Below are 20805 nucleotides of genomic sequence, written 5' to 3'. Positions count from 1 at the left end.
TTCGAACGGGAATTAGTCTCCGGCTGCAATGGCGAAGTCCGTTCAAACGTGTGTTCGAATCTTCGAACGGGAATTAGTCTCCGGCTGCAGTGGCGAAGTCCCGTTCAAACGTGTGTTCGAATCTTCGAACGGGAATTAGTCTCTAGCTGCAAAGGCGAAGTCCCGTTCAAACGTGTGTTCGAATCTTCGAACGGGAATTAGTCTCCGGCTGCAATGGCGAAGTCCCGTTCAAACGTGTGTTCGAATCTTCGAACGGGAATTAGTCTCCGGCTGCAATGGCGAAGTCCTGTTCAAACGTGTGTTCGAAACTTCGAACGGGAATTAGTCTCCGGCTGCAATGGCGAAGTCTCCGGCTGCAATGGCGAAGTCCCGTTCAAACGTGTGTTCGAATCTTCGAACGGGAATTAGTCTCCGGCTGCAATGGCGAAGTCCCGTTCAAACGTGTGTTCGAATCTTCGAACGGGAATTAGTCTCCGGCTGCAATGGCGAAGTCCTGTTCAAACGTGTGTTCGAATCTTCGAACGGGAATTAGTCTCCGGCTGCAATGGCGAAGTCTCCGGCTGCAATGGCGAAGTCCCGTTCAAACGTGTGTTCGAATCTTCGAACGGGAATTAGTCTCCGGCTGCAGTGGCGAAGTCCCGTTCAAACGTGTGTTCGAATCTTCGAACGGGAATTAGTCTCCGGCTGCAGTGGCGAAGTCCCGTTCAAACGTGTGTTCGAATCTTCGAACGGGAATTAGTCTCCGGCTGCAGTGGCGAAGTCCCGTTCAAACGTGTGTTCGAATCTTCGAACGGGAATTAGTCTCCGGCTGCAATGGCGAAGTCCCGTTCAAACGTGTGTTCGAATCTTCGAACGGGAATTAGTCTCCGGCTGCAATGGCGAAGTCCTGTTCAAACGTGTGTTCGAATCTTCGAACGGGAATTAGTCTCCGGCTGCAATGGCGAAGTCTCCGGCTGCAATGGCGAAGTCCCGTTCAAACGTGTGTTCGAATCTTCGAACGGGAATTAGTCTCCGGCTGCAGTGGCGAAGTCCCGTTCAAACGTGTGTTCGAATCTTCGAACGGGAATTAGTCTCCGGCTGCAATGGCGAAGTCTCCGGCTGCAATGGCGAAGTCCCGTTCAAACGTGTGTTCGAATCTTCGAACGGGAATTAGTCTCCGGCTGCAATGGCAAAGTCCTGTTCAAACGTGTGTTCGAATCTTCGAACGGGAATTAGTCTCCGGCTGCAATGGCGAAGTCTCCGGCTGCAATGGCGAAGTCCCGTTCAAACGTGTGTTCGAATCTTCGAACGGGAATTAGTCTCCGGCTGCAATGGCGAAGTCCCGTTCAAACGTGTGTTCGAATCTTCGAACGGGAATTAGTCTCCGGCTGCAATGGCGAAGTCCCGTTCAAACGTGTGTTCGAATCTTCGAACGGGAATTAGTCTCCGGCTGCAATGGCGAAGTCCTGTTCAAACGTGTGTTCGAATCTTCGAACGGGAATTAGTCTCCGGCTGCAATGGCGAAGTCTCCGGCTGCAATGGCGAAGTCCCGTTCAAACGTGTGTTCGAATCTTCGAACTGGAATTAGTCTCCGGCTGCAATGGCGAAGTCCCGTTCAAACGTGTGTTCGAATCTTCGAACGGGAATTAGTCTCCGGCTGCAATGGCGAAGTCCCGTTCAAACGTGTGTTCGAATCTTCGAACGGGAATTAGTCTCCGGCTGCAATGGCGAAGTCCTGTTCAAACGTGTGTTCGAATCTTCGAACGGGAATTAGTCTCCGGCTGCAATGGCGAAGTCTCCGGCTGCAATGGCGAAGTCCCGTTCAAACGTGTGTTCGAATCTTCGAACGGGAATTAGTCTCCAGCTGCAATGGCGAAGTCCCGTTCAAACGTGTGTTCGAATCTTCGAACGGGAATTAGTCTCCAGCTGCAATGGCGAAGTCCCGTTCAAACGTGTGTTCGAATCTTCGAACGGGAATTAGTCTCCGGCTGCAATGGCGAAGTCCCGTTCAAACGTGTGTTCGAATCTTCGAATGGGAATTAGTCTCCGGCTGCAATGGCGAAGTCCCGTTCAAACGTGTGTTCGAATCTTCGAACGGGAATTAGTCTCCGGCTGCAATGGCGAAGTCCGTTCAAACGTGTGTTCGAATCTTCGAACGGGAATTAGTCTCCGGCTGCAGTGGCGAAGTCCCGTTCAAACGTGTGTTCGAATCTTCGAACGGGAATTAGTCTCTAGCTGCAAAGGCGAAGTCCCGTTCAAACGTGTGCTCGAATCTTCGAACGGGAATTAGTCTCCGGCTGCAATGGCGAAGTCCCGTTCAAACGTGTGTTCGAATCTTCGAACGGGAATTAGTCTCCGGCTGCAATTGCGAACTCCCGTTCAAACGTGTGTTCGAATCTTCGAACGGGAATTAGTCTCCGGATGCAATGGCGAAGTCCCGTTCAAACGTGTGTTCGAATCTTCGAACGGGAATTAGTCTCCGGATGCAATGGCGTAGTCCCGTTCAAACGTGTGTTCGAATCTTCGAACGGGAATTAGTCTCCGGCTGCAATGGCGAAGTCCCGTTCAAACGTGTGTTCGAATCTTCGAACGGGAATTAGTCTCCGGCTGCAATGGCGAAGTCCCGTTCAAACGTGTGTTCGAATCTTCGAACGGGAATTAGTCTCCGGCTGCAGTGGCGAAGTCCCGTTCAAATGTGTGTTCGAATCTTCGAACGGGAATTAGTCTCCGGCTGCAGTGGCGAAGTCCCGTTCAAACGTGTGTTCGAATCTTCGAACGGGAATTAGTCTCCGGCTGCAATGGCGAAGTCCCGTTCAAATGTGTGTTCGAATCTTCGAACGGGAATTAGTCTCCGGTTTCAGTGGCGAAGCCCCGTTCAAATGTGTGTTTGAATCTTCGAACGGGAATTAGTCTCCGGCTGCAATGGCGAAGTCCCGTTCAAACGTGTGTTCGAATCTTCGAACGGGAATTAGTCTCCGGCTGCAATGGCGAAGTCCCGTTCAAACGTGTGTTCGAATCTTCGAACGGGAATTAGTCTCCGGCTGCAATGGCGAAGTCCCGTTCAAACGTGTGTTCGAATCTTCGAACGGGAATTAGTCTCCGGCTGCAGTGGCGAAGTCCCGTTCAAACGTGTGTTCGAATCTTCGAACGGGAATTAGTCTCCGGCTGCAATTACGCACTCCCGTTCAAACGTGTGTTCGAATCTTCGAACGGGAATTAGTCTCCGGCTGCAATGGCGAAGTCCCGTTCAAACGTGTGTTCGAATCTTCGAACGGGAATTAGTCTCCGGCTGCAATGGCGAAGTCCCGTTCAAACGTGCGTTCGAATCTTCGAACGGGAATTAGTCTCCGGCTGCAATGGCGAAGTCCCGTTCAAACGTGTGTTCGAATATTCGAACGGGAATTAGTCTCCGGCTACAATGGCGAAGTCCCGTTCAAACGTGTGTTCGAATCTTCGAACGGGAATTAGTCTCCGGCTGCAATGGCGAAGTCCCGTTCAAACGTGTGTTCGAATATTCGAACGGGAATTAGTCTCCGGCTACAATGGCAAAGTCCCGTTCAAACGTGTGTTCGAATCTTCGAACGGGATTTAGTTTCCGGCTGCAGTGGCGAAGTCCCGTTCAAACGTGTGTTCGAATCTTCGAACGGGAATTAGTCTCAGGCTGCAATGGCGAAGTCCCGTTCAAACGTGTGTTCGAATCTTCGAATGGGAATTAGTCTCCGGCTGAAATGGCGAAGTCCCGTTCAAACGTGTGGTCGAATCTTCGAACGGGAATTAGTCTCCGGCTGCAATGGCGAAGTCCCGTTCAAACGTGTGTTCGAATCTTCGAACGGGAATTAGTCTCTAGCTGCAATGGCGAAGTCCCATTCAAACGTGTGTTCGAATCTTCGAACGGGAATTAGTCTCCGGCTGCAATGGCGAAGTCCCGTTCAAACGTGTGTTCGAATCTTCGAACGGGAATTAGTCTCCGGCTGCAATGGCAAAGTCCTGTTCAAACGTGTGTTCGAATCTTCGAACGGGAATTAGTCTCCGGCTGCAATGGCGAAGTCTCCGGCTGCAATGGCGAAGTCCCGTTCAAACGTGTGTTCGAATCTTCGAACGGGAATTAGTCTCCGGCTGCAATGGCGAAGTCCCGTTCAAACGTGTGTTCGAATCTTCGAACGGGAATTAGTCTCCGGCTGCAATGGCGAAGTCCCGTTCAAACGTGTGTTCGAATCTTCGAACGGGAATTAGTCTCCGGCTGCAATGGCGAAGTCCTGTTCAAACGTGTGTTCGAATCTTCGAACGGGAATTAGTCTCCGGCTGCAATGGCGAAGTCTCCGGCTGCAATGGCGAAGTCCCGTTCAAACGTGTGTTCGAATCTTCGAACTGGAATTAGTCTCCGGCTGCAATGGCGAAGTCCCGTTCAAACGTGTGTTCGAATCTTCGAACGGGAATTAGTCTCCGGCTGCAATGGCGAAGTCCCGTTCAAACGTGTGTTCGAATCTTCGAACGGGAATTAGTCTCCGGCTGCAATGGCGAAGTCCTGTTCAAACGTGTGTTCGAATCTTCGAACGGGAATTAGTCTCCGGCTGCAATGGCGAAGTCTCCGGCTGCAATGGCGAAGTCCCGTTCAAACGTGTGTTCGAATCTTCGAACGGGAATTAGTCTCCAGCTGCAATGGCGAAGTCCCGTTCAAACGTGTGTTCGAATCTTCGAACGGGAATTAGTCTCCAGCTGCAATGGCGAAGTCCCGTTCAAACGTGTGTTCGAATCTTCGAACGGGAATTAGTCTCCGGCTGCAATGGCGAAGTCCCGTTCAAACGTGTGTTCGAATCTTCGAATGGGAATTAGTCTCCGGCTGCAATGGCGAAGTCCCGTTCAAACGTGTGTTCGAATCTTCGAACGGGAATTAGTCTCCGGCTGCAATGGCGAAGTCCGTTCAAACGTGTGTTCGAATCTTCGAACGGGAATTAGTCTCCGGCTGCAGTGGCGAAGTCCCGTTCAAACGTGTGTTCGAATCTTCGAACGGGAATTAGTCTCTAGCTGCAAAGGCGAAGTCCCGTTCAAACGTGTGTTCGAATCTTCGAACGGGAATTAGTCTCCGGCTGCAATGGCGAAGTCCCGTTCAAACGTGTGTTCGAATCTTCGAACGGGAATTAGTCTCCGGCTGCAATGGCGAAGTCCTGTTCAAACGTGTGTTCGAAACTTCGAACGGGAATTAGTCTCCGGCTGCAATGGCGAAGTCTCCGGCTGCAATGGCGAAGTCCCGTTCAAACGTGTGTTCGAATCTTCGAACGGGAATTAGTCTCCGGCTGCAATGGCGAAGTCCCGTTCAAACGTGTGTTCGAATCTTCGAACGGGAATTAGTCTCCGGCTGCAATGGCGAAGTCCTGTTCAAACGTGTGTTCGAATCTTCGAACGGGAATTAGTCTCCGGCTGCAATGGCGAAGTCTCCGGCTGCAATGGCGAAGTCCCGTTCAAACGTGTGTTCGAATCTTCGAACGGGAATTAGTCTCCGGCTGCAGTGGCGAAGTCCCGTTCAAACGTGTGTTCGAATCTTCGAACGGGAATTAGTCTCCGGCTGCAGTGGCGAAGTCCCGTTCAAACGTGTGTTCGAATCTTCGAACGGGAATTAGTCTCCGGCTGCAGTGGCGAAGTCCCGTTCAAACGTGTGTTCGAATCTTCGAACGGGAATTAGTCTCCGGCTGCAATGGCGAAGTCCCGTTCAAACGTGTGTTCGAATCTTCGAACGGGAATTAGTCTCCGGCTGCAATGGCGAAGTCCTGTTCAAACGTGTGTTCGAATCTTCGAACGGGAATTAGTCTCCGGCTGCAATGGCGAAGTCTCCGGCTGCAATGGCGAAGTCCCGTTCAAACGTGTGTTCGAATCTTCGAACGGGAATTAGTCTCCGGCTGCAGTGGCGAAGTCCCGTTCAAACGTGTGTTCGAATCTTCGAACGGGAATTAGTCTCCGGCTGCAATGGCGAAGTCTCCGGCTGCAATGGCGAAGTCCCGTTCAAACGTGTGTTCGAATCTTCGAACGGGAATTAGTCTCCGGCTGCAGTGGCGAAGTCCCGTTCAAACGTGTGTTCGAATCTTCGAACGGGAATTAGTCTCCGGCTGCAATGGCGAAGTCCTGTTCAAACGTGTGTTCGAATCTTCGAACGGGAATTAGTCTCCGGCTGCAATGGCGAAGTCTCCGGCTGCAATGGCGAAGTCCCGTTCAAACGTGTGTTCGAATCTTCGAACGGGAATTAGTCTCCGGCTGCAGTGGCGAAGTCCCGTTCAAACGTGTGTTCGAATCTTCGAACGGGAATTAGTCTACGGCTGCAGTGGTGAAGTCCCGTTCAAACGTGTGCTCGAATCTTCGAACGGGAATTAGTCTCCGGCTGCAATGGCGAAGTCCCGTTCAAACGTGTGTTCGAATCTTCGAACGGGAATTAGTCTCCGGCTGCAATTGCGAACTCCCGTTCAAACGTGTGTTCGAATCTTCGAACGGGAATTAGTCTCCGGATGCAATGGCGAAGTCCCGTTCAAACGTGTGTTCGAATCTTCGAACGGGAATTAGTCTCCGGATGCAATGGCGTAGTCCCGTTCAAACGTGTGTTCGAATCTTCGAACGGGAATTAGTCTCCGGCTGCAATGGCGAAGTCCCGTTCAAACGTGTGTTCGAATCTTCGAACGGGAATTAGTCTCTGGCTGCAATGGCGAAGTCCCGTTCAAACGTGTGTTCAAATCTTCGAACGGGAATTAGTCTCCGGCTGCAATGGCGAAGTCCTGTTCAAACGTGTGTTCGAATCTTCGAACGGGAATTAGTCTCCGGCTGCAATGGCGAAGTCTCCGGCTGCAATTGCGAACTCCCGTTCAAACGTGTGTTCGAATCTTCGAACGGGAATTAGTCTCCGGATGCAATGGCGAAGTCCCGTTCAAACGTGTGTTCGAATCTTCGAACGGGAATTAGTCTCCGGATGCAATGGCGTAGTCCCGTTCAAACGTGTGTTCGAATCTTCGAACGGGAATTAGTCTCCGGCTGCAATGGCGAAGTCCCGTTCAAACGTGTGTTCGAATCTTCGAACGGGAATTAGTCTCCGGCTGCAATGGCGAAGTCCCGTTCAAACGTGTGTTCGAATCTTCGAACGGGAATTAGTCTCCGGCTGCAGTGGCGAAGTCCCGTTCAAACGTGTGTTCGAATCTTCGAACGGGAATTAGTCTCCGGCTGCAGTGGCGAAGTCCCGTTCAAACGTGTGTTCGAATCTTCGAACGGGAATTAGTCTCCGGCTGCAATGGCGAAGTCCCGTTCAAACGTGTGTTCGAATCTTCGAACGGGAATTAGTCTCCGGCTGCAATGGCGAAGTCCCGTTCAAACGTGTGTTCGAATCTTCGAACGGGAATTAGTCTCCGGCTGCAGTGGCGAAGTCCCGTTCAAACGTGTGTTCGAATCTTCGAACGGGAATTAGTCTCCGGCTGCAGTGGCGAAGTCCCGTTCAAATGTGTGTTCGAATCTTCGAACGGGAATTAGTCTCCGGTTTCAGTGGCGAAGCCCCGTTCAAATGTGTGTTCGAATCTTCGAACGGGAATTAGTCTCCGGCTGCAATGGCGAAGCCCCGTTCAAACGTGTGTTCGAATCTTCGAACGGGAATTAGTCTCCGGCTGCAATGGCGAAGTCCCGTTCAAACGTGTGTTCGAATCTTCGAACGGGAATTAGTCTCCGGCTGCAATGGCGAAGTCCCGTTCAAACGTGTGTTCGAATCTTCGAATGGGAATTAGTCTCCGGCTGCAATGGCGAAGTCCCGTTCAAACGTGTGGTCGAATCTTCGAACGGGAATTAGTCTCCGGCTGCAATGGCGAAGTCCCGTACAAACGTGTGTTCGAATCTTCGAACGGGAATTAGTCTCTAGCTGCAATGGCGAAGTCCCGTTCAAACGTGTGTTCGAATCTTTGAACGGGAATTAGTCTCCGGCTGCAATTGGTCGAAGTACCGTTCAAACGTGTGTTCGAATCTTCGAACGGGAATTAGTCTCCGGCTGCAATGGTGAAGTCCTGTTCAAACGTGTGTTCGAATCTTCGAACGGGAATTAGTCTCCGGCTGCAATGGCGAAGTCTCCGGCTGCAATGGCGAAGTCCCGTTCAAACGTGTGTTCGAATCTTCGAACGGGAATTAGTCTCCGGCTGCAATGGCGAAGTCCCGTTCAAACGTGTGTTCGAATCTTCGAACGGGAATTAGTCTCCGGCTGCAATGGCGAAGTCCCGTTCAAACGTGTGTTCGAATCTTCGAACGGGAATTAGTCTCCGGCTGCAATGGCGAAGTCCCGTTCAAACGTGTGTTCGAATCTTCGAACGGGAATTAGTCTCCGGCTGCAATGGCGAAGTCCGTTCAAACGTGTGTTCGAATCTTCGAACAGGAATTAGTCTCCGGCTGCTGTGGCAAAGTACCGTTCAAACGTGTGTTCGAATCTTCGAACGGGAATTAGTCTCCGGCTGCAGTGGCGAAGTCCCAATCAAACGTGTGCTCGAATCTTCGAACGGGAATTAGTCTCCGGCTGCAATGGCGAAGTCCCGTTCAAACGTGTGTTCGAATCTTCGAACGGGAATTAGTCTCCGGCTGCAATTGCGAACTCCCGTTCAAACGTGTGTTCGAATCTTCGAACGGGAATTAGTCTCCGGATGCAATGGCGAAGTCCCGTTCAAACGTGTGTTTGAATCTTCGAACGGGAATTAGTCTCCGGATGCAATGGCGTAGTCCCGTTCAAACGTGTGTTCGAATCTTCGAACGGGAATTAGTCTCCGGCTGCAATGGCGAAGTCCCGTTCAAACGTGTGTTCGAATCTTCGAACGGGAATTAGTCTCCGGCTGCAATGGCGAAGTCCCGTACAAACGTGTGTTCGAATCTTCGAACGGGAATTAGTCTCTAGCTGCAATGGCGAAGTCCCGTTCAAACGTGTGTTCGAATCTTTGAACGGGAATTAGTCTCCGGCTGCAATTGGTCGAAGTCCTGTTCAAACGTGTGTTCGAATCTTCGAACGGGAATTAGTCTCCGGCTGCAATGGCGAAGTCTCCGGCTGCAATGGCGAAGTCCCGTTCAAACGTGTGTTCGAATCTTCGAACGGGAATTAGTCTCCGGCTGCAATGTCGAAGTCCCGTTCAAACGTGTGTTCGAATCTTCGAACGGGAATTAGTCTCCGGCTGCAATGGCGAAGTCCCGTTCAAACGTGTGTTCGAATCTTCGAACGGGAATTAGTCTCCGGCTGCAATGGCGAAGTCCCGTTCAAACGTGTGTTCGAATCTTCGAACGGGAATTAGTCTCCGGCTGCAATGGCGAAGTCCGTTCAAACGTGTGTTCGAATCTTCGAACAGGAATTAGTCTCCGGCTGCTGTGGCGAAGTCCCGTTCAAACGTGTGTTCGAATCTTCGAACGGGAATTAGTCTCCGGCTGCAGTGGCGAAGTCCCAATCAAACGTGTGCTCGAATCTTCGAACGGGAATTAGTCTCCGGCTGCAATGGCGAAGTCCCGTTCAAACGTGTGTTCGAATCTTCGAACGGGAATTAGTCTCCGGCTGCAATTGCGAACTCCCGTTCAAACGTGTGTTCGAATCTTCGAACGGGAATTAGTCTCCGGATGCAATGGCGAAGTCCCGTTCAAACGTGTGTTTGAATCTTCGAACGGGAATTAGTCTCCGGATGCAATGGCGTAGTCCCGTTCAAACGTGTGTTCGAATCTTCGAACGGGAATTAGTCTCCGGCTGCAATGGCGAAGTCCCGTTCAAACGTGTGTTCGAATCTTCGAACGGGAATTAGTCTCCGGCTGCAATGGCGAAGTCCCGTTCAAACGTGTGTTCGAATCTTCGAACGGGAATTAGTCTCCGGCTGCAGTGGCGAAGTCCCGTTCAAACGTGTGTTCGAATCTTCGAACGGGAATTAGTCTCCGGCTGCAATGGCGAAGTCCCGTTCGAATCTTCGAACGGGAATTAGTCTCCGGCTGCAGTGGCGAAGTCCCGTTCAAACGTGTGTTCGAATCTTCGAACGGGAATTAGTCTCCGGCTGCAATGGCGAAGTCCCGTTCGAATCTTCGAACGGGAATTAGTCTCCGGCTGCAGTGGCGAAGTCCCGTTCAAATGTGTGTTCGAATCTTCGAACGGGAATTAGTCTCCGGCTGCAGTGGCGAAGCCCCGTTCAAACGTGTGTTCGAATCTTCGAACGGGAATTAGTCTCCGGCTGCAATGGCGAAGTCCCGTTCAAACGTGTGTTCGAATCTTCGAACGGGAATTAGTCTCCGGCTGCAATGGCGAAGTCCCGTTCAAACGTGTGTTCGAATCTTCGAACGGGAATTAGTCTCCGGATGCAATGGCGAAGTCCCGTTCAAACGTGTGTTCGAATCTTCGAACGGGAATTAGTCTCCGGCTGCAATGGCGAAGTCCCGTTCAAACGTTTGGTCGAATCTTCGAACGGGAATTAGTCTCCGGCTGCAATGGCGAAGTCCCGTTCAAACGTGCGTTCGAATCTTCGAACGGGAATTAGTCTCCGGCTGCAATGGCGAAGTCCCGTTCAAACGTTTGGTCGAATCTTCGAACGGGAATTAGTCTCCGGCTGCAGTGGCGAAGTCCCGTTCAAACGTGTGTTCGAATCTTCGAACGGGAATTAGTCTCCGGCTGCAATGGCGAAGTCCCGTTCGAATCTTCGAACGAGAATTAGTCTCCGGCTGCAGTGGCGAAGCCCCGTTCAAACGTGTGTTCGAATCTTCGAACGGGAATTAGTCTCCGGCTGCAATGGCGAAGTCCCGTTCAAACGTGTGTTCGAATCTTCGAACGGGAATTAGTCTCCGGCTGCAATGGCGAAGTCCCGTTCAAACGTGTGTTCGAATCTTCGAACGGGAATTAGTCTCCGGATGCAATGGCGAAGTCCCGTTCAAACGTGTGTTCGAATCTTCGAACGGGAATTAGTCTCCGGCTGCAATGGCGAAGTCCCGTTCAAACGTTTGGTCGAATCTTCGAACGGGAATTAGTCTCCGGCTGCAATGGCGAAGTCCCGTTCAAACGTGCGTTCGAATCTTCGAACGGGAATTAGTCTCCGGCTGCAATGGCGAAGTCCCGTTCAAACGTTTGGTCGAATCTTCGAACGGGAATTAGTCTCCGGCTGCAGTGGCGAAGTCCCGTTCAAACGTGTGTTCGAATCTTCGAACGGGAATTAGTCTCCGGCTGCAATGGCGAAGTCCCGTTCAAACGTGTGTTCGAATATTCGAACGGGAATTAGTCTCCGGCTACAATGGCGAAGTCCCGTTCAAACGTGTGTTCGAATCTTCGAACGGGAATTAGTCTCCGGCTGCAATGGCGAAGTCCCGTTCAAACGTGTGTTCGAATATTCGAACGGGAATTAGTCTCCGGCTACAATGGCGAAGTCCCGTTCAAACGTGTGTTCGAATCTTCGAACGGGAATTAGTCTCCGGTTTCAGTGGCGAAGCCCCGTTCAAATGTGTGTTCGAATCTTCGAACGGGAATTAGTCTCCGGCTGCAATGGCGAAGTCCCGTTCAAACGTGTGTTCGAATCTTCGAACGGGAATTAGTCTCCGGCTGCAATGGCGAAGTCCCGTTCAAACGTGTGTTCGAATCTTCGAACGGGAATTAGTCTCCGGCTGCAATGGCGAAGTCCCGTTCAAACGTGTGTTCGAATCTTCGAACGGGAATTAGTCTCAGGCTGCAATGGCGAAGTCCCGTTCAAACGTGTGTTCGAATCTTCGAATGGGAATTAGTCTCCGGCTGCAATGGCGAAGTCCCGTTCAAACGTGTGGTCGAATCTTCGAACGGGAATTAGTCTCCGGCTGCAATGGCGAAGTCCCGTACAAACGTGTGTTCGAATCTTCGAACGGGAATTAGTCTCTAGCTGCAATGGCGAAGTCCCGTTCAAACGTGTGTTCGAATCTTTGAACGGGAATTAGTCTCCGGCTGCAATTGGTCGAAGTACCGTTCAAACGTGTGTTCGAATCTTCGAACGGGAATTAGTCTCCGGCTGCAATGGCGAAGTCCTGTTCAAACGTGTGTTCGAATCTTCGAACGGGAATTAGTCTCCGGCTGCAATGGCGAAGTCCCGTTCAAACGTGTGTTCGAATCTTCGAACGGGAATTAGTCTCCGGCTGCAATGGCGAAGTCCCGTTCAAACGTGTGTTCGAATCTTCGAACGGGAATTAGTCTCCGGCTGCAATGGCGAAGTCCGTTCAAACGTGTGTTCGAATCTTCGAACAGGAATTAGTCTCCGGCTGCTGTGGCGAAGTCCCGTTCAAACGTGTGTTCGAATCTTCGAACGGGAATTAGTCTCCGGCTGCAGTGGCGAAGTCCCAATCAAACGTGTGCTCGAATCTTCGAACGGGAATTAGTCTCCGGCTGCAATGGCGAAGTCCCGTTCAAACGTGTGTTCGAATCTTCGAACGGGAATTAGTCTCCGGCTGCAATTGCGAACTCCCGTTCAAACGTGTGTTCGAATCTTCGAACGGGAATTAGTCTCCGGATGCAATGGCGAAGTCCCGTTCAAACGTGTGTTTGAATCTTCGAACGGGAATTAGTCTCCGGATGCAATGGCGTAGTCCCGTTCAAACGTGTGTTCGAATCTTCGAACGGGAATTAGTCTCCGGCTGCAATGGCGAAGTCCCGTTCAAACGTGTGTTCGAATCTTCGAACGGGAATTAGTCTCCGGCTGCAATGGCGAAGTCCCGTTCAAACGTGTGTTCGAATCTTCGAACGGGAATTAGTCTCCGGCTGCAGTGGCGAAGTCCCGTTCAAACGTGTGTTCGAATCTTCGAACGGGAATTAGTCTCCGGCTGCAATGGCGAAGTCCCGTTCGAATCTTCGAACGGGAATTAGTCTCCGGCTGCAGTGGCGAAGTCCCGTTCAAACGTGTGTTCGAATCTTCGAACGGGAATTAGTCTCCGGCTGCAATGGCGAAGTCCCGTTCGAATCTTCGAACGGGAATTAGTCTCCGGCTGCAGTGGCGAAGTCCCGTTCAAATGTGTGCTCGAATCTTCGAACGGGAATTAGTCTCCGGCTGCAGTGGCGAAGCCCCGTTCAAACGTGTGTTCGAATCTTCGAACGGGAATTAGTCTCCGGCTGCAATGGCGAAGTCCCGTTCAAACGTGTGTTCGAATCTTCGAACGGGAATTAGTCTCCGGCTGCAATGGCGAAGTCCCGTTCAAACGTGTGTTCGAATCTTCGAACGGGAATTAGTCTCCGGATGCAATGGCGAAGTCCCGTTCAAACGTGTGTTCGAATCTTCGAACGGGAATTAGTCTCCGGCTGCAATGGCGAAGTCCCGTTCAAACGTTTGGTCGAATCTTCGAACGGGAATTAGTCTCCGGCTGCAATGGCGAAGTCCCGTTCAAACGTGCGTTCGAATCTTCGAACGGGAATTAGTCTCCGGCTGCAATGGCGAAGTCCCGTTCAAACGTTTGGTCGAATCTTCGAACGGGAATTAGTCTCCGGCTGCAGTGGCGAAGTCCCGTTCAAACGTGTGTTCGAATCTTCGAACGGGAATTAGTCTCCGGCTGCAATGGCGAAGTCCCGTTCGAATCTTCGAACGGGAATTAGTCTCCGGCTGCAGTGGCGAAGTCCCGTTCAAATGTGTGTTCGAATCTTCGAACGGGAATTAGTCTCCGGCTGCAGTGGCGAAGCCCCGTTCAAACGTGTGTTCGAATCTTCGAACGGGAATTAGTCTCCGGCTGCAATGGCGAAGTCCCGTTCAAACGTGTGTTCGAATCTTCGAACGGGAATTAGTCTCCGGCTGCAATGGCGAAGTCCCGTTCAAACGTGTGTTCGAATCTTCGAACGGGAATTAGTCTCCGGATGCAATGGCGAAGTCCCGTTCAAACTTGTGTTCGAATCTTCGAACGGGAATTAGTCTCCGGCTGCAATGGCGAAGTCCCGTTCAAACGTTTGGTCGAATCTTCGAACGGGAATTAGTCTCCGGCTGCAATGGCGAAGTCCCGTTCAAACGTGCGTTCGAATCTTCGAACGGGAATTAGTCTCCGGCTGCAATGGCGAAGTCCCGTTCAAACGTGTGTTCGAATATTCGAACGGGAATTAGTCTCCGGCTACAATGGCGAAGTCCCGTTCAAACGTGTGTTCGAATCTTCGAACGGGAATTAGTCTCCGGCTGCAATGGCGAAGTCCCGTTCAAACGTGTGTTCGAATATTCGAACGGGAATTAGTCTCCGGCTACAATGGCGAAGTCCCGTTCAAACGTGTGTTCGAATCTTCGAACGGGAATTAGTCTCCGGCTGCAATGGCGAAGTCCCGTTCAAACGTGTGTTCGAATATTCGAACGGGAATTAGTCTCCGGCTACAATGGCAAAGTCCCGTTCAAACGTGTGTTCGAATCTTCGAACGGGAATTAGTCTCCGGCTGCAGTGGCGAAGTCCCGTTCAAACGTGTGTTCGAATCTTCGAACGGGAATTAGTCTCCAGCTGCAATGTCGAAGTCCCGTTCAAACGTGTGTTCGAATCTTCGAACGGGAATTAGTCTCCAGCTGCAATGTCGAAGTCCCGATCAAACGTGTGTTCGAATCTTCGAACGGGAATTAGTCTCCAGCTGCAATGGCGAAGTCCCGTTCAAACGTGTGTTCGAATCTTCGAACGGGAATTAGTCTCCGGCTGCAATGGCGAAGTCCCGTTCAAACGTGTGTTCGAATCTTCGAACGTGAATTAGTCTCCGGCTGCAATGGCGAAGTCCCGTTCAAACGTGTGTTCGAATCTTCGAACGGGAATTAGTCTCCGGCTGCAGTGGCGAAGTCCCGTTCAAACGTGTGTTCGAATCTTCGAACGGGAATTAGTCTCCAGCTGCAATGGCGAAGTCCATTTCAAACGTGTGTTCGAATCTTCGAACGGGAATTAGTCTCCAGCTGCAATGTCGAAGTCCCGTTCAAACGTGTGTTCGAATCTTCGAACGGGAATTAGTCTCCAGCTGCAATGTCGAAGTCCCGTTCAAACGTGTGTTCGAATCTTCGAACGGGAATTAGTCTCCAGCTGCAATGTCGAAGTCCCGTTCAAACGTGTGTTCGAATCTTCGAACGGGAATTAGTCTCCAGCTGCAATGGCGAAGTCCCGATCAAACGTGTGTTCGAATCTTCGAACGGGAATTAGTCTCCAGCTGCAATGTCGAAGTCCCGTTCAAACGTGTGTTCGAATCTTCGAACGGGAATTAGTCTCCGGCTGTAATGGCGAAGTCCCGTTCAAACGTGTGTTCGAATATTAGAACGGGAATTAGTCTCCGGCTGCAATGGCGAAGTCCCGTTCAAACGTGTGTTCGAATCTTCATACGGGAATTATTCTCCGGCTGCAATGGCGAAGTCCATTCAAACGTGTGTTCGAATCTTCGAACGGGAATTAGTCTCCGGCTGCAGTGGCGAAGTCCCGTTCAAACGTGTGTTCGAATCTTCGAACGGGAATTAGTCTCCAGCTGCAATGGCGAAGTCCCGATCAAACGTGTGTTCGAATCTTCGAACGGGAATTAGTCTCCAGCTTCAATGTCGAAGTCCCGTTCAAACGTGTGTTCGAATCTTCGAACGGGAATTAGTCTCCGGCTGTAATGGCGAAGTCCCGTTCAAACGTGTGTTCGAATATTAGAACGTGAATTAGTCTCCGGCTGCAATGGCGAAGTCCCGTTCAAACGTGTGTTCGAATCTTCATACGGGAATTATTCTCCGGCTGCAATGGCGAAGTCCATTCAAACGTGTGTTCGAATCTTCGAACGGGAATTAGTCTCCGGCTGCAGTGGCGAAGTCCCGTTCAAACGTGTGTTCGAATCTTCGAACGGGAATTAGTCTCCAGCTGCAATGGCGAAGTCCCGATCAAACGTGTGTTCGAATCTTCGAACGGGAATTAGTCTCCAGCTGCAATGTCGAAGTCCCGTTCAAACGTGTGTTCGAATCTTCGAACGGGAATTAGTCTCCAGCTGCAATGGCGAAGTCCCGATCAAACGTGTGTTCGAATCTTCGAACGGGAATTAGTCTCCAGCTGCAATGCCGAAGTCCCGTTCAAACGTGTGTTCGAATCTTCGAACGGGAATTAGTCTCCGGCTGTATTGGCGAAGTCCCGTTCAAACGTGTGTTCGAATATTCGAACGGGAATTAGTCTCCGGCTGCAATGGTGAAGTCCCGTTCAAACGTGTGTTCGAATCTTCGAACGGGAATTAGTCTCCGGCTGCAGTGGCGAAGTCCCGTTCAAACGTGTGTTCGAATCTTCGAACGGGATTTAGTCTCCAGCTGCAATGGCGAAGTCCCGTTCAAACGTGTGTTCGAATCTTCGAACGGGAATTAGTCTCCAGCTGCAATGTCGAAGTCCCGTTCAAACGTGTGTTCGAATCTTCGAACGGGAATTAGTCTCCAGCTGCAATGTCGAAGTCCCGTTCAAACGTGTGTTCGAATCTTCGAACGGGAATTAGTCTCCAGCTGCAATGGCGAAGTCCCGATCAAACGTGTGTTCGAATCTTCGAACGGGAATTAGTCTCCAGCTGCAATGTCGAAGTCCCGTTCAAACGTGTGTTCGAATCTTCGAACGGGAATTAGTCTCCAGCTGTAATGGCGAAGTCCCGTTCAAACGTGTGTTCGAATCATCGAACGGGAATTAGTCTCCAGCTGCAATGGCGAAGTCCCGTTCAAACGTGTGTTCGAATCTTCGAACGGGAATTAGTCTCCAGCTGCAATGGCGAAGTCCCGTTCAAACGTGTGTTCGAATCTTCGAACGGGAATTAGTCTCCAGCTGCAATAACGAAGTCCCGTTCAAACGTGTGTTCGAATCTTCGAACGGGAATTAGTCTCCGGCTGCAATGGCGAAGTCCCGTTCAAACGTGTGTTCGAATCTTCGAACGGGAATTAGTCTCCAGCTGCAATGGCGAAGTCCCGTTCAAACGTGTGTTCGAATCTTCGAATGGGAATTAGTCTCCGGCTGCAATGGCGAAGTCCCGTTCAAACGTGTGTTCGAATCTTCGAACGGGAATTAGTCTTCAGCTGCAATGTCGAAGTCCCGTTCAAACGTGTGTTCGAATCTTGGAACGGGAATTAGTCTCCAGCTGCAATGTCGAAGTCCCGTTCAAACGTGTGTTCGAATCTTCGAACGGGAATTAGTCTCCAGCTGCAATGTCGAAGTCCCGTTCAAACGTGTGTTCGAATCTTCGAACGGGAATTAGTCTCCGGCTGCAATGGCGAAGTCCCGTTCAAACGTGTGTTCGAATCTTCAAACGGGAATTAGTCTCCAGCTGCAATGGCGAAGTCCCGTTCAAACGTGTGTTCGAATCTTCGAACGGGAATTAGTCTCCGGCTGCAATGGCGAAGTCCCGTTCAAGCGTGTGTTCGAATCTTCGAACGTGAATTAGTCTCCGGCTGCAATGGTGAAGTCCCGTTCAAACGTGTGTTCGAATCTTCGAACGGGAATTAGTCTCCAGCTGCAATGGCGAAGTCCCGTTCAAACGTGTGTTCGAATCTTCGAACGGGAATTAGTCTCCAGCTGCAATGTCGAAGTCCCGTTCAAGTGTGTGTTCGAATCTTCGAACGGGAATTAGTCTCCAGCTGCAATGTCGAAGTCCCGTTCAAACGTGTGTTCGAATCTTCGAACAGGAATTAGTCTCAGGCTGCAATGGCGAAGTCCCGTTCAAACGTGTGTTCGAATCTTCGAATGGGAATTAGTCTCCGGCTGCAATGGCGAAGTCCCGTTCAAACGTGTGGTCGAATCTTCGAACGGGAATTAGTCTCCGGCTGCAATGGCGAAGTCCCGTACAAACGTGTGTTCGAATCTTCGAACGGGAATTAGTCTCTAGCTGCAATGGCGAAGTCCCGTTCAAACGTGTGTTCGAATCTTTGAACGGGAATTAGTCTCCGGCTGCAATTGGTCGAAGTACCGTTCAAACGTGTGTTCGAATCTTCGAACGGGAATTAGTCTCCGGCTGCAATGGCGAAGTCCTGTTCAAACGTGTGTTCGAATCTTCGAACGGGAATTAGTCTCCGGCTGCAATGGCGAAGTCTCCGGCTGCAATGGCGAAGTCCCGTTCAAACGTGTGTTCGAATCTTCGAACGGGAATTAGTCTCCGGCTGCAATGGCGAAGTCCCGTTCAAACGTGTGTTCGAATCTTCGAACGGGAATTAGTCTCCGGCTGCAATGGCGAAGTCCCGTTCAAACGTGTGTTCGAATCTTCGAACGGGAATTAGTCTCCGGCTGCAATGGCGAAGTCCCGTTCAAACGTGTGTTCGAATCTTCGAACGGGAATTAGTCTCCGGCTGCAATGGCGAAGTCCGTTCAAACGTGTGTTCGAATCTTCGAACAGGAATTAGTCTCCGGCTGCTGTGGCGAAGTCCCGTTCAAACGTGTGTTCGAATCTTCGAACGGGAATTAGTCTCCGGCTGCAGTGGCGAAGTCCCAATCAAACGTGTGCTCGAATCTTCGAACGGGAATTAGTCTCCGGCTGCAATGGCGAAGTCCCGTTCAAACGTGTGTTCGAATCTTCGAACGGGAATTAGTCTCCGGCTGCAATTGCGAACTCCCGTTCAAACGTGTGTTCGAATCTTCGAACGGGAATTAGTCTCCGGATGCAATGGCGAAGTCCCGTTCAAACGTGTGTTTGAATCTTCGAACGGGAATTAGTCTCCGGATGCAATGGCGTAGTCCCGTTCAAACGTGTGTTCGAATCTTCGAACGGGAATTAGTCTCCGGCTGCAATGGCGAAGTCCCGTTCAAACGTGTGTTCGAATCTTCGAACGGGAATTAGTCTCCGGCTGCAATGGCGAAGTCCCGTTCAAACGTGTGTTCGAATCTTCGAACGGGAATTAGTCTCCGGCTGCAGTGGCGAAGTCCCGTTCAAACGTGTGTTCGAATCTTCGAACGGGAATTAGTCTCCGGCTGCAATGGCGAAGTCCCGTTCGAATCTTCGAACGGGAATTAGTCTCCGGCTGCAGTGGCGAAGTCCCGTTCAAACGTGTGTTCGAATCTTCGAACGGGAATTAGTCTCCGGCTGCAATGGCGAAGTCCCGTTCGAATCTTCGAACGGGAATTAGTCTCCGGCTGCAGTGGCGAAGTCCCGTTCAAATGTGTGTTCGAATCTTCGAACGGGAATTAGTCTCCGGCTGCAGTGGCGAAGCCCCGTTCAAACGTGTGTTCGAATCTTCGAACGGGAATTAGTCTCCGGCTGCAATGGCGAAGTCCCGTTCAAACGTGTGTTCGAATCTTCGAACGGGAATTAGTCTCCGGCTGCAATGGCGAAGTCCCGTTCAAACGTGTGTTCGAATCTTCGAACGGGAATTAGTCTCCGGATGCAATGGCGAAGTCCCGTTCAAACGTGTGTTCGAATCTTCGAACGGGAATTAGTCTCCGGCTGCAATGGCGAAGTCCCGTTCAAACGTTTGGTCGAATCTTCGAACGGGAATTAGTCTCCGGCTGCAATGGCGAAGTCCCGTTCAAACGTGCGTTCGAATCTTCGAACGGGAATTAGTCTCCGGCTGCAATGGCGAAGTCCCGTTCAAACGTTTGGTCGAATCTTCGAACGGGAATTAGTCTCCGGCTGCAGTGGCGAAGTCCCGTTCAAACGTGTGTTCGAATCTTCGAACGGGAATTAGTCTCCGGCTGCAATGGCGAAGTCCCGTTCGAATCTTCGAACGGGAATTAGTCTCCGGCTGCAGTGGCGAAGTCCCGTTCAAATGTGTGTTCGAATCTTTGAACGGGAATTAGTCTCCGGCTGCAGTGGCGAAGCCCCGTTCACACGTGTGTTCGAATCTTCGAACGGGAATTAGTCTCCGGCTGCAATGGCGAAGTCCCGTTCAAACGTGTGTTCGAATCTTCGAACGGGAATTAGTCTCCGGCTGCAATGGCGAAGTCCCGTTCAAACGTGTGTTCGAATCTTCGAACGGGAATTAGTCTCCGGATGCAATGGCGAAGTCCCGTTCAAACGTGTGTTCGAATCTTCGAACGGGAATTAGTCTCCGGCTGCAATGGCGAAGTCCCGTTCAAACGTTTGGTCGAATCTTCGAACGGGAATTAGTCTCCGGCTGCAATGGCGAAGTCCCGTTCAAACGTGCGTTCGAATCTTCGAACGGGAATTAGTCTCCGGCTGCAATGGCGAAGTCCCGTTCAAACGTTTGGTCGAATCTTCGAACGGGAATTAGTCTCCGGCTGCAGTGGCGAAGTCCCGTTCAAACGTGTGTTCGAATCTTCGAACGGGAATTAGTCTCCGGCTGCAATGGCGAAGTCCCGTTCGAATCTTCGAACGGGAATTAGTCTCCGGCTGCAGTGGCGAAGTCCCGTTCAAATGTGTGTTCGAATCTTCGAACGGGAATTAGTCTCCGGCTGCAGTGGCGAAGCCCCGTTCAAACGTGTGTTCGAATCTTCGAACGGGAATTAGTCTCCGGCTGCAATGGCGAAGTCCCGTTCAAACGTGTGTTCGAATCTTCGAACGGGAATTAGTCTCCGGCTGCAATGGCGAAGTCCCGTTCAAACGTGTGTTCGAATCTTCGAACGGGAATTAGTCTCCGGATGCAATGGCGAAGTCCCGTTCAAACGTGTGTTCGAATCTTCGAACGGGAATTAGTCTCCGGCTGCAATGGCGAAGTCCCGTTCAAACGTTTGGTCGAATCTTCGAACGGGAATTAGTCTCCGGCTGCAATGGCGAAGTCCCGTTCAAACGTGCGTTCGAATCTTCGAACGGGAATTAGTCTCCGACTGCAATGGCGAAGTCCCGTTCAAACGTGTGTTCGAATATTCGAACGGGAATTAGTCTCCGGCTACAATGGCGAAGTCCCGTTCAAACGTGTGTTCGAATCTTCGAACGGGAATTAGTCTCCGGCTGCAATGGCGAAGTCCCGTTCAAACGTGTGTTCGAATATTCGA

Source organism: Pelobates fuscus, chromosome 6 (assembly GCF_036172605.1).
Source record: "Pelobates fuscus isolate aPelFus1 chromosome 6, aPelFus1.pri, whole genome shotgun sequence".
Classification (NCBI taxonomy): Eukaryota; Metazoa; Chordata; class Amphibia; order Anura; family Pelobatidae; genus Pelobates; species Pelobates fuscus.
The sequence above is the reverse complement of the archived record's forward strand: the minus strand, read 5'-3'. Positions refer to the sequence as shown.